This window comes from Corvus kubaryi, unplaced genomic scaffold, assembly GCF_017639235.1.
Source record: "Corvus kubaryi isolate FWS band 111438036 unplaced genomic scaffold, C.kubaryi_AGA036_p1.0 37398, whole genome shotgun sequence".
Taxonomy (NCBI): domain Eukaryota; kingdom Metazoa; phylum Chordata; class Aves; order Passeriformes; family Corvidae; genus Corvus; species Corvus kubaryi.
Genome location: NW_024581137.1, coordinates 50,357,866 through 50,368,535, shown reverse-complemented (window position 1 = coordinate 50,368,535; position 10,670 = coordinate 50,357,866).

Here is a 10,670-nt window from a genome sequence, read left to right as displayed (position 1 = left end):
GACCTTCACCTTCAATTTGATGACTCTGAGGTGCTTGACATCTGTTTCACCGAAAAATTTTCTCTCTTTCCCAGAGCAGCAGATCCTGAAGCCATCCTTTCCCTCCATGTCCTTCATCCTCTCACAAAACACAGCCAAACACTCCTTCCTGCTACACACCCAAACCCCAGTTCTTTTGAGAATCCCTGAGACCAAATCCCTGCTTTGTCTGTTTCGGGACAGAAACTCGCAGCCAGATCTCCCCTCTATATGGAAACTTCCTGCCAGTGGGGTACTGACTGAGATGGGATGTAGCTGTCTTGGTCAATCCCATAAATTATTCCCAGTGCAACAGAAGCCCTTTCCTTTGCATTTGCAATTCAGTATGCACAGACTAAGGGAGCCAACCCTGCCTCTCCTCTAGTGCATGTAAGGATCCAACCCTCAAGGCTGCAGAATCAACTCTTTATGCCTTCTTGTTCCCTGTGACTTAATGAATATGTATGGTTTTATTGCAGCATGGAATAGCTCAGGTCCCATGAGCACAGCAAGCCGGGAAATGTTTGATTTGTGAGCCTGAGATAGGGAGCAGCAGTAGTTGAAATTCAGGTGCCACAGGGATTTCTGTACAGGAGGAGAGCCACGATATCTATATAATTTAGGTACCAAGGAGGTCTGGAAGATGGGTGGTTTGGAAGTCAGCACATAGAGCAGCAGTTAGACACCTCCAGCACCCCAGAGAATCAAGTTCCAGAGGCTTCAGCACAGTATGCAATCCATATTCACATATTTTCATTATTCAAAAAGGTTTTTACCTTGCCTGGAAATTAAGCACGAAGGGCCTAATTCTGGATGCTGCATGGATATAACCCTTGGCAACTATCACTAAAGTTGATCAGTAGAACAGTGTTCCACTTTTGCCTCTTTGAGAATGGGATTTGTTCCATACCTAACCAGAGAGTTGTCATCAGACTGATCCATACGCCTGCATAAGAAAGTGTCTCTTGTTTTACCATTGCCACAGCATTTCTTCTTTAGACATTCACTGCATGTCTAAAGGCTCCACAAATAATAAAGAACTGCGCTTTCCTTGCTAGTCCTTTACTGATGTTACCTGTGCTCAGGATGCAAAAATCAGTGTTCATTTCCCATTCCTGGAAGTGTTTCAGGCCATGTTGGATGAAGACCTGAGCAACCAGGTCTAGTGAAAGATGTCCCAGCCCACAGCAGGGGGTTGGAACTAGATGGTCTTTAAGGTCCCTCCCAAACCAGGCCATCCTATGATTCTTGATGATGCTATGATTTTCTTGACATAAGATATGGCATATAAGTGTAGCACCCTTAAGAGAACGCCACAAATACTTTGTGGATAGGTACAACATCTCTCTTTTGGGCTGATCTTTGCTTAGTACATGCACGTTTTTAAGGCTAAATATTCCCAAGAAGCGGTTAAGATCAGAGTCTGTTTTCATTTGCTTTCCCCCAGTCAGTAACAGCCCAGGTACTTAGAACAAGGTTTTGTGAGGCAGCTCTGTCTTCATCTTACAGTCTGCAAACATGTTATGTCCTCCCTACAGATCCTGTGGTCTAACTGCTGCCCTTGCATTCACTCTGATCTCTGGACCTTGTAGCAACCAGTCTGTATCACTATAGAGAAAACAACATTAACATACAGGAAGAAAAGCAGAAATGGAAGTTCAGGGTCCTATCTGAGCCAGTGTGAGGGACACGATGGGCCAGCACTGCCACCAGCAGTGCATGTTTAGGGATAGGGGCTGTACTCCAGAGAAGTGAGCTGTGAGCTTTCCCTCTCTGCCTGTGAAACTTCCCACTTAGAACAAGTGTCATTCCTCTGTAAGATCCACCCCACAAGCCTTCCAGCACAGCTCCCTATCTAGCAGGCATGCAACAAACTAGACCCAAATGCTTTAATTAGAGCATGCTACCATTACACAAACCACACAACAATCTGGGAGGGGGGTGGGAGAGAGGACCTAAGAAGTGATGCTAACTGTGACAGGAGAAAATGGATTGCTTTCCTTCTGTCTTTCAGCCTAATTATTGTACTGAGAATCTGTCTTCACTGTGTCTTAGAGCTTTAGGGCTCAGTGCTGAAAGCAGAGTAAGTGCCAGTAGCCAGGGAATGGGGTAGTTGGTACAAAACAACAAAAACGTCTTCATGAAGGCAGTGATCTGCAGGACTCTAATTAGCTCTGGTAGCAGCAGGGCCCAGCTGTGATGCTGAACAGAGATCTGAAGCTTGAAGAGACTGGCCAGCCACAAGCAGACTCCATAGCTGTGCCAGAAGAGAAGGGAACAGAGGAAAATTCTGCCACAGCGACATGAAAGAATGCTCAGAAGGTGTCTAGGGCTCCTGTGCCAGCTGGCTGAGTGGCTGCAGAGCCTATGTATAAAGACCACTTTCTGGGAAATGGAAAGACATCTATGTTTAATATTAGAGCTTGTGACTCGTTTTCTCTATTTGCTACCCCAACTGCATAACCAAACAGAGTCTCCAATCTTCCTTCCTATGACCTTCAATCATCTGTTGGAAAGACACGTCACTTGGATGAAATGGAGAGAATTTATTCAGAAATTTCACTAACTGAGACAAAGCAACCTCCATTCTGCATTTGCCCATCTTTCCTTGAAGCCCAAAGATAATGTGGGTCACACAAAAGGCAGATTTTTCCATCAGTCTGACCTCACAGTACAGTCTCCATATTTTGTTAAATGCAGGAAGCCGATAACCTTATCCTTGTCATGTTTTCACAGATCTGTGCCTCTTTGCATCATATTCCTCCTGGCAATTCCATGTCTATTTTGTACTTAACCTCATAGTTTTGCTTTGCATAGCAGGTTGCCTATTCCTTTGCTTTTGCACATTGCTTTTATTTAAGAAAGAATCCCATCCTAATCCCTTGAATTTACCCATGATTCTGCCATTAATCCCTCAAAAGAAAAAGAAAAGCTACAAAATATACAGAATGTCTCAGAACCCAGAGAAAAGAGTATTCCAAAGAACATCAGTGTTAAATACTGTTGTTTACCCATGCACTCCAAATGCATTAATAGGTTAGAAAATGGAGATGAGTCTAGGTTAAACAGACAGCTTTGTCACTTTGCAGATGACAGGCCTTTAGACTTACATGATAAATAAGACAATTCAAGCATGGCTTTACCACTCAACATACTTCTCCTCATGTTCTTATAAAAGCTTATTCAATTGTGTATTGATGTAAAAGGCACTTTCTCGCCTGTGATTATTTATGCAATCAGTAAGAAAAAATTCATGATGAACTAAACTCTGTGGGTCAGCCTCTAATCATTCTAATTTGAATGTTGGATGAAGAAAAAATGTCACAGGCAGCCAATATCCTGGAAAAGAGAAGATCTGTAGGGTCACTGACAGGAGACTGGCAGTGAGTTGTCACAGTAGACTTTGCTGGTTATTTGCTGTCTTTCTGTGAATCATCTGATCTTCTGCTCCTTGATCACAGGCTTAGGCTCCCCTCAATGCAAGACAGATGCCTCATTTGTGGGTACCAACAGGAGTCATGTCTAAGATGGATGTTGAACTGCCCAGATCTGTTGAAACCGAGAAACTTCTGGGCACAGCTGAAAACACAACATGAGTTGCCTCAGGAACACTGGTGCTTGAGGCTGTGATGCCTGCAGATTTTTAGGTGCCCCTTGATTTCATGAAGAAATGGGGAGAAATCAGAGGCTTGATGTCTGGCTGATAGCAAGCAGTGAACAGAGTGCTGGGCTCTCATGAAATCCCATCTATGCTTTTTGTGTCTGGTTTGGACTCCAGCTGAAGAAGGAGAGGAAGAAACTGCAGCAGATGTAATGGAGGACTACCAAAATGGCATGAGGTTAGGAGCTCATGGCTAACAAGAAGAGGCCAAGGGACTTGGGTCTGTCCTGCCTTTCTGGAGACAAGGCTAAGGGACAAACTTGTAACTAAAAGGATTTGATGGGCAGCTACAAAGACAAAAGACCCAGACCTTTCTTGGTAGTGCCAGGCACTACAAGATGCGCTAAGACCACAGAATGAGGTTTGGGGTTTCAGTCTGAAATTAAGAAAAGATTTCAGCAGGGGGCACAGCAGTGGAAGAGCTCACCAGAAATATTCAACTTCCATGTTTTGAAGTTTGCACATCTCAGCTACAAAAAGCCACAGACCTGGTCCCTTGTGGGTGATAGTCCAGGTGAGTAGGATGATGGAAATAAGAGATCTCTGGTGTCTGTTGCAACCAGCATTTCTGTGATTCTGTGATTCAGAAGATTTTTAGCGTATTTTGAGTTCCAGGCTTCTCAAATGACACTAAGCCAGAGCAGGAGACTAGAACACATAGAAATGAGAGCAAAAGTTTTGCTCTAAAAACCAATGCACCAGAGAACTGAAAGAATTGTATGCATATGCTATTGTAAGCTGAAGAACTGCGTGTTTGCCATTACATTGAATGGGCTGACCGTGAGTTTCTCATCATTTTGTGAAGAGTTAAGGATAACTTCAGAAGGAGCCTGCTGGAAGGAAACTGTGCTTGCTGGAGTGGTGAAAAGCTGCCTCTCAGCTGACAGCAGAACAAAGTCTTTCTATGCTCTAAAATGATTCTCACAGAGACTGAGGAGCGAGTGTGTGTGTGGGGCCCCATCTATCTCTTGACAGTGGTTGTGCTCTGGATTAAAATGTTGGGGAGAGAGAAGGAAATACCTTGGGGAGAGAAGTCAGCATTAATTTTATTGTTACTGTGTTTAGGAGCAAGCAATACTGAAGTGAAGTCTTAGGCTTGCAGACATCCATATGGTGATAGTCCTCAATTTAGTCTGGAACAAAGAACTCTGCTGTCCACACACACACACACACACATCTACATCTTTCAAATACCCTCTAGCGTCACTCACCACATACCTCCTATGTGATTAGCACATTCCTGTTGTGTGGGCAAAAGTAACATTTCCAGTTTTTGCTGTACTCCAAGTCTTTGACCCTCTGGACTGGCAGCTGCACGGAGAGCACAGAGTGCACTGCCATGTCACCTAATCCCATGTTTCAAACTAAAGAAGGAGATTGCAGCTATGGCAGGCACACAGTGGTGTGCATGGGTATGAAACCTAAAAAAGAAATAAATTTGTAGATCTCTGTGGATCTATTTAAATACAATATTTTATTCCATTCTGTGTAGCTTTTTATACTGTTCTTATCACCATAGCAACAGAGGTCCAGCTCTTCAAATGGTATTTAGGTATCCTTCAGCACCCAAATCTATCAGTGACTGCTACTGCAGTCACAAAAGGATTATTAAGCTTCCACATACTTCTGTGTTTATCCAAAGTTCCTGGATACAGATGCTGCCCATAGCTGAGAATATGTTAAGTGTTCCAGCTCAAGCTGAAACAGGACTTAAAGATCCTCAAATGCAGTATTTCCCCACTTCACCATCCAGTACCTTTGAAACCCTGGGAAGGTGGTTAAAGGAGCTATGGTTCACCCAGTGGACAGCCTAGGGACAAATATGGCCCCATATTCATCTTTACCTCTGCCAGTCTTGCCACCCTGGCAGCCCCCTCCAGCTTGGCGGTTAAAGAACTGATGTGTGACAGGCAGGTTCAAATTTTACTCTGAATCATTTGATGCAGAGAAATGTGACTCCTCTCCCACATCCTACTATAACCCTACTGCCAGCACTCCCTGTTTGAATGAACATGCTCAAGCAAAGAAATTTCCTCTGCAGAACACCTTCCCCTCAGGGGAATGGTTTGAATTTTGCCTCAAATGAAGCAAAACCAGGGAACTGAGCTGGAGTTTCCTGCAGCGCAAGATTAACAATCATCTGTCATGGTTTGGTTCCATTATCTTTTTGTAAGGGGAGATATGTACGCAGGGGAATTTTAAAAATATACATATTTCCGTGCATATAAATTGTGTCCCTCTTTGCATTCTTCTACTTGGATGAATAGTGTGTGTATACTTAGCAGCATTGTACAGATTTTGCATGCATAAATATTGTTGTGTACATTTTTTATTCCCCCTCTCTAAATAGCTTGGTATATGTTGAATGCAGTGACATTTGTGTTCAGACAGGGTGCAAGGCTGTGCATGGATGTGCCCTGTGTGATGGGGGAAGGGAATCTCCTTGACACAATACTTATTAGTATCATCAATCACTGGAGATGTCATTTCCAAATTCCCTTTCCCTTACCTAATTTGCTAAACCTAATTCTTTATCACACTACAAAACCCAGCATGAGAGATGGAAGTGATAATAAGAGATGGCTTGCTCTACTGTACAGAGGCAACGTCAGCCTGGCATCTTCTAGAGGGATTTCCCATTTTCTCTCTCTTTCCATGTAGGGCGCTCTGTATCTGCTCAACCCAGAGCAATTAGCAGCCCATTGCATCCCTATTTTACTGTGGTTTTATTTACTTCTGGCTCCTCAGTGAGCTCTTTTGTTGCTGTAGTCCCTAAGTCAAGCATTTTGCATGATTTGTCTGCTGGTGCTTTCTTGGCTTATTTGCTAATGCATCCAGTTCAGGACACCTCCAAAATGCACTTCATTAATCTCAACAACCTAAGGCTATATATTCTCTTTCCAGGTCTAGTACTAAATTAGCAAAAGACCTTTATCAAAAACTTGCCTTATTGAATTTGCCAGTCTTGTCCTACTTGTGCAAATAATTGCATGTCCGTAAAACTTGGAGGGAGGAAAACAGCAAGCCATGTATGGAATCTAAACTACTGACTCAAAACTCCCATCCCTGACATGGACAGTGTGAGGATCTCATCCTATATGTGCTGTCACTTCGATTCCATATGCAAGTCCTCTTCCTGTCAACGAATTTAACTTACCAGAAATCATTGATTTCCCTGGGTTTGTTCAGAGGATTGTCCTACACACGGAGTCCTAATGGAATTAATGGATCTGCATCCTGCCCACATGGATTATAGCACTGGATTTGGGCTCAATTATTTGTGGACGTGACTTTGTTTCACCAGCAGACCTTAAAAATACACAGCATCTACTCTCAGTTGTTATCAAGAGGATGCCAGAGAAAGAGAACAGAAACATATGAAAACAATTATAATAAGGCAGGTCAGAAGCCTTAGGAGGAGATGACCTTCAAAATTCCATGCACATTAAGCAAAAAAAACCCAAACAAGCTCTATTCTTCAAAAAACGGTGAAAGTGCCTCCATTGTGTAAAGCTTTTAACATCAGCATAAAGAATCAGTGAAGCCTGACTCTTATATTTGATGAGAAACTAGAAAGACTCAGAATACAAAGTTGTCACCAATTAGCAGCATCTCAGCTAAAAGTGTGAATATTTTTAGAAAACTGAAAGGATTCAAGACATTTTTAAACAAAGAAGAGGTTTTAATCAGATGAAGAGATGGATATTATGAGGGATGCTTTACAAAAATCCTTTGGGAATTTGGTTGCTTAGTGCCAGGAGGAATGATACTTAACTAATTTTTTTTCTCTTTTTTTTTTTCCACTTTGAACATCTGTAATTCCCCCAGTGAAAACACAGTGCCTCAAGCTAAACCATTGGCACTCCCTGTTCAGATGCTGTCATGATGACATCAGTCTTTGTGGGAGCACAGGAAATAACATTGAGGATCAAGGCACACCATACTGAAGATTCACTAAAACCACGGTACTTATACAAGTCCAGTAAAACTCACCACATTTGGCAGGACCTACTCAAAAGATGAAAAATCACCAACTCAGGCCGAGAGCAGTCAGGATTTACAAGAAAATTGGGAGAGAATGTTTCTGACACAGAAGTTGAAATAACAGGAGATGTGCAGTGAAGGGTCTACTTTGATACCTGGATTTGTGGTGCTGCACCTCACTCACCCTGTGTGCCTCCTCAGGCAGTCAGGCACTGAAAGCTTTGTTACTTGAATGCCCCAGGTGCAGCAGCAAGAATTCCAACCATGAACTCTGCTATTTGCCCAGAGGTTCTGAGACCCCCAAAACTGCTTTTCCTTTACAGAGGAGGCACCTGTTTGCTCAGCTTCCTCACTGAAAGCCATGTTCAAACAGCAACAGCTGAAAAAAAAGGCTTAAACAATGGTATTTGAGACTGCAAAGGCTCTACTGAGCAGGGACTGACTACTACACTTACCCAGTGCTCTCTACTCAGTTCTTGGTTAGCTTTTAGGCATCTCTGTAAAATTTATTCTCCAAGGAAAATATAAAATCTTTAAAGGCTAAAAAATGTCAGTATTTCTATGTGAAGTATCTAACATAAGAAGAATCTCTGCTTGCTACAGCCCAGATATTTGTGGTAGATGTGCTCTGATCTGGTGATTTCACACCAAAATGGATCATGCCACTGCCAAATGTCAAGGAAAGGCACCATAAAGCACCTTGTGTCCCATTGCATGCCCATAAATGAACCTACCAGATTAAGTCTTCGTTTCTGGACCTTTAAGTACCTAATGGAAATGCCTTTTCACACAGGGAGGCTACAAGGAATGCCGCAAAACTTTGGCACTGAAACTGCAAGTTGCTTGACAATGGCTGTTTGCCTTCCCAGAGTCAGAACTACAACTCCTCCCTAGAGTAAATGCTCCAATATTCTGATTGTCTGAGGAGTAGGGGTATTGTTTTAGCCTTTTGTAGAAGATCTAAAGAGAAAAAAATTTAAATAAATTGTAAGTGTAAAATTATATGTGGTTAGACAGATAGTAAACCTCAATCCCTGCATATTCTGTGAAGGCCAAGAGAAATCTTTTTTTGCATAAAATCTGCTATGAGAAAACATTTAAAAACATTTCACTAACTAATGTGGCCATATCTGCCAGAGGCAAAGGAGCAAACCCTATACAGATGATGAATTTGAGAACTAATTATCTTAGCTAGACCACATAGCAACCAACTGCAAAGATGGACAAACCTCTTACCCCCAGTGGCTGGGTTTCCACTCCTCCAGAGCAGGTGGAATTTAGCAAGGTCTCTGGCTTTTTTTAGTCTGTCGAATATTAAAGAAGATGCCAAATTATTGCAAAGATACAACTTTCTCGCATACTTTGAAATTAAAAAATATTATACTCTATGGCAGAGAAATCTTTGACAGTTAAGTATCTTATTATTCACATTGGCCTTCATCAATCACTTTAAAAGTCAGGTAAGGCTATTTAACACTGTGTCTGGTAAATTTTTCTCAACAAATCTGAAAGATTTGTTGTATTTGGTTGCCCTGTATTAAGAAAAATACTGCTTTTGTAAATCCACCAAGTAATGTACTGAGGTACCATTCAAGCTAGGAAGGTTATGAAGGCAGTTGTCTCAGTCTTCCTGCTCCTGAAAGAGCTGTGTAATAATTTTGGCCCAGGAGCCAGCTGTAGGCTTAGTTAAAATATCAGCAACTTTCACCTTGGTGTAAGGTTTAGTGCAACTCATTGTTTTTAATTTGCAGCTTTGAGAAGTGTAACCATCTATGTTTTATAGATTTTTCTTTTCCTATGAGGAAAGTCATCAACTTTGATGTCTGTAACTATTGATTCTCTGCATTAAGGGATTGGTAAAACAGATTAACCACAATAGCATGTTAATTAAGACCATGTTTCAGCTTTCCAAAATTACTCTCTCTTTTGCAAAAAGCTGATGAATTGACTGGCATTAGAGACCATCCAGCCCAAAGAGCCAGAAGGTGCAGATCACAGGGGAAATCATGCACATACCCAAGAGAAGGTTTGGAGACAGTGCAATCCCATTTTCACAATGTCCTGTGTGGGTCTGTTGTATCCAAATCTTTAGTGGTGCTAACAGGATACTCTGCATATGCAGAGCCTGTCAGATCTTCAGCCAGGCTGAGACAGGATTTGCCATGTGTGAAAATTCCAGGATAAGGAGTCAACAGGACCTTTTCCCACAGAAGGATGTTCTGCCAGACAAACCCGGTCTATCAGCCCAGGAACCTCTTCAGGTTTTCTATATTACCTTCAAGTAATGTAATAATTTGCTTCCTTCCATCATTAACTTTCATGTCTTTTGTGCAGTTAGGCTTTAACCTTTGGAGCAGAGCTTGTGGTGGGTTTATGCCTGGTACAGAGGGTGCAAACCTGAGCTGGGACATCATGGCTGCCCTTGGGTAAATACCAGTTTTCAACTGAAAGGAAAATCCAAATGTCTTTTGTGTTGTGTTCTCCCACCTTGGTGCTCCCAGAGCCCTGCTCTGGAGATTGGACCCTCTGCCTGCCTTTCATCCCAGCTTTGCTCTGCCTTTACCAAGCCCCATTTCTGACTGCATTCTCACCAAATGTTTTTTTCAGAGGCTGCAGACTGCAGGGCCAGCTCAGCTCACATTAGTGTCAGAGAATTATCTCTTGGCAGTTTACAAAAGAAAAAAATGGAAAGCTGAGTATCATTTAATGTGAAATGTGCTAGAGTGCCTATGCTGAGCTTCTCTGAGAGGCCTGGGACTCCAGCTACCTGAAAAAGCTGATAAAAGCTGTTGTCATCCAGTGGTTCAGCTTCCCTCTCTACCATGGCTCTGGCCCTGCTCTGTGTGGATAACTCAAAACATACAGGAACTTTTTTTTTTGCCTCAGTCTTCATTGGCAACCTCTCTTCCCAAACCTCCCAAGCAGATCATAAGACAGGGACTATGGGAGTAAAGTCCTTGCCACTGTACTAGGACATCAGGCTTGTGACCACCTGTGGAACCTGAAT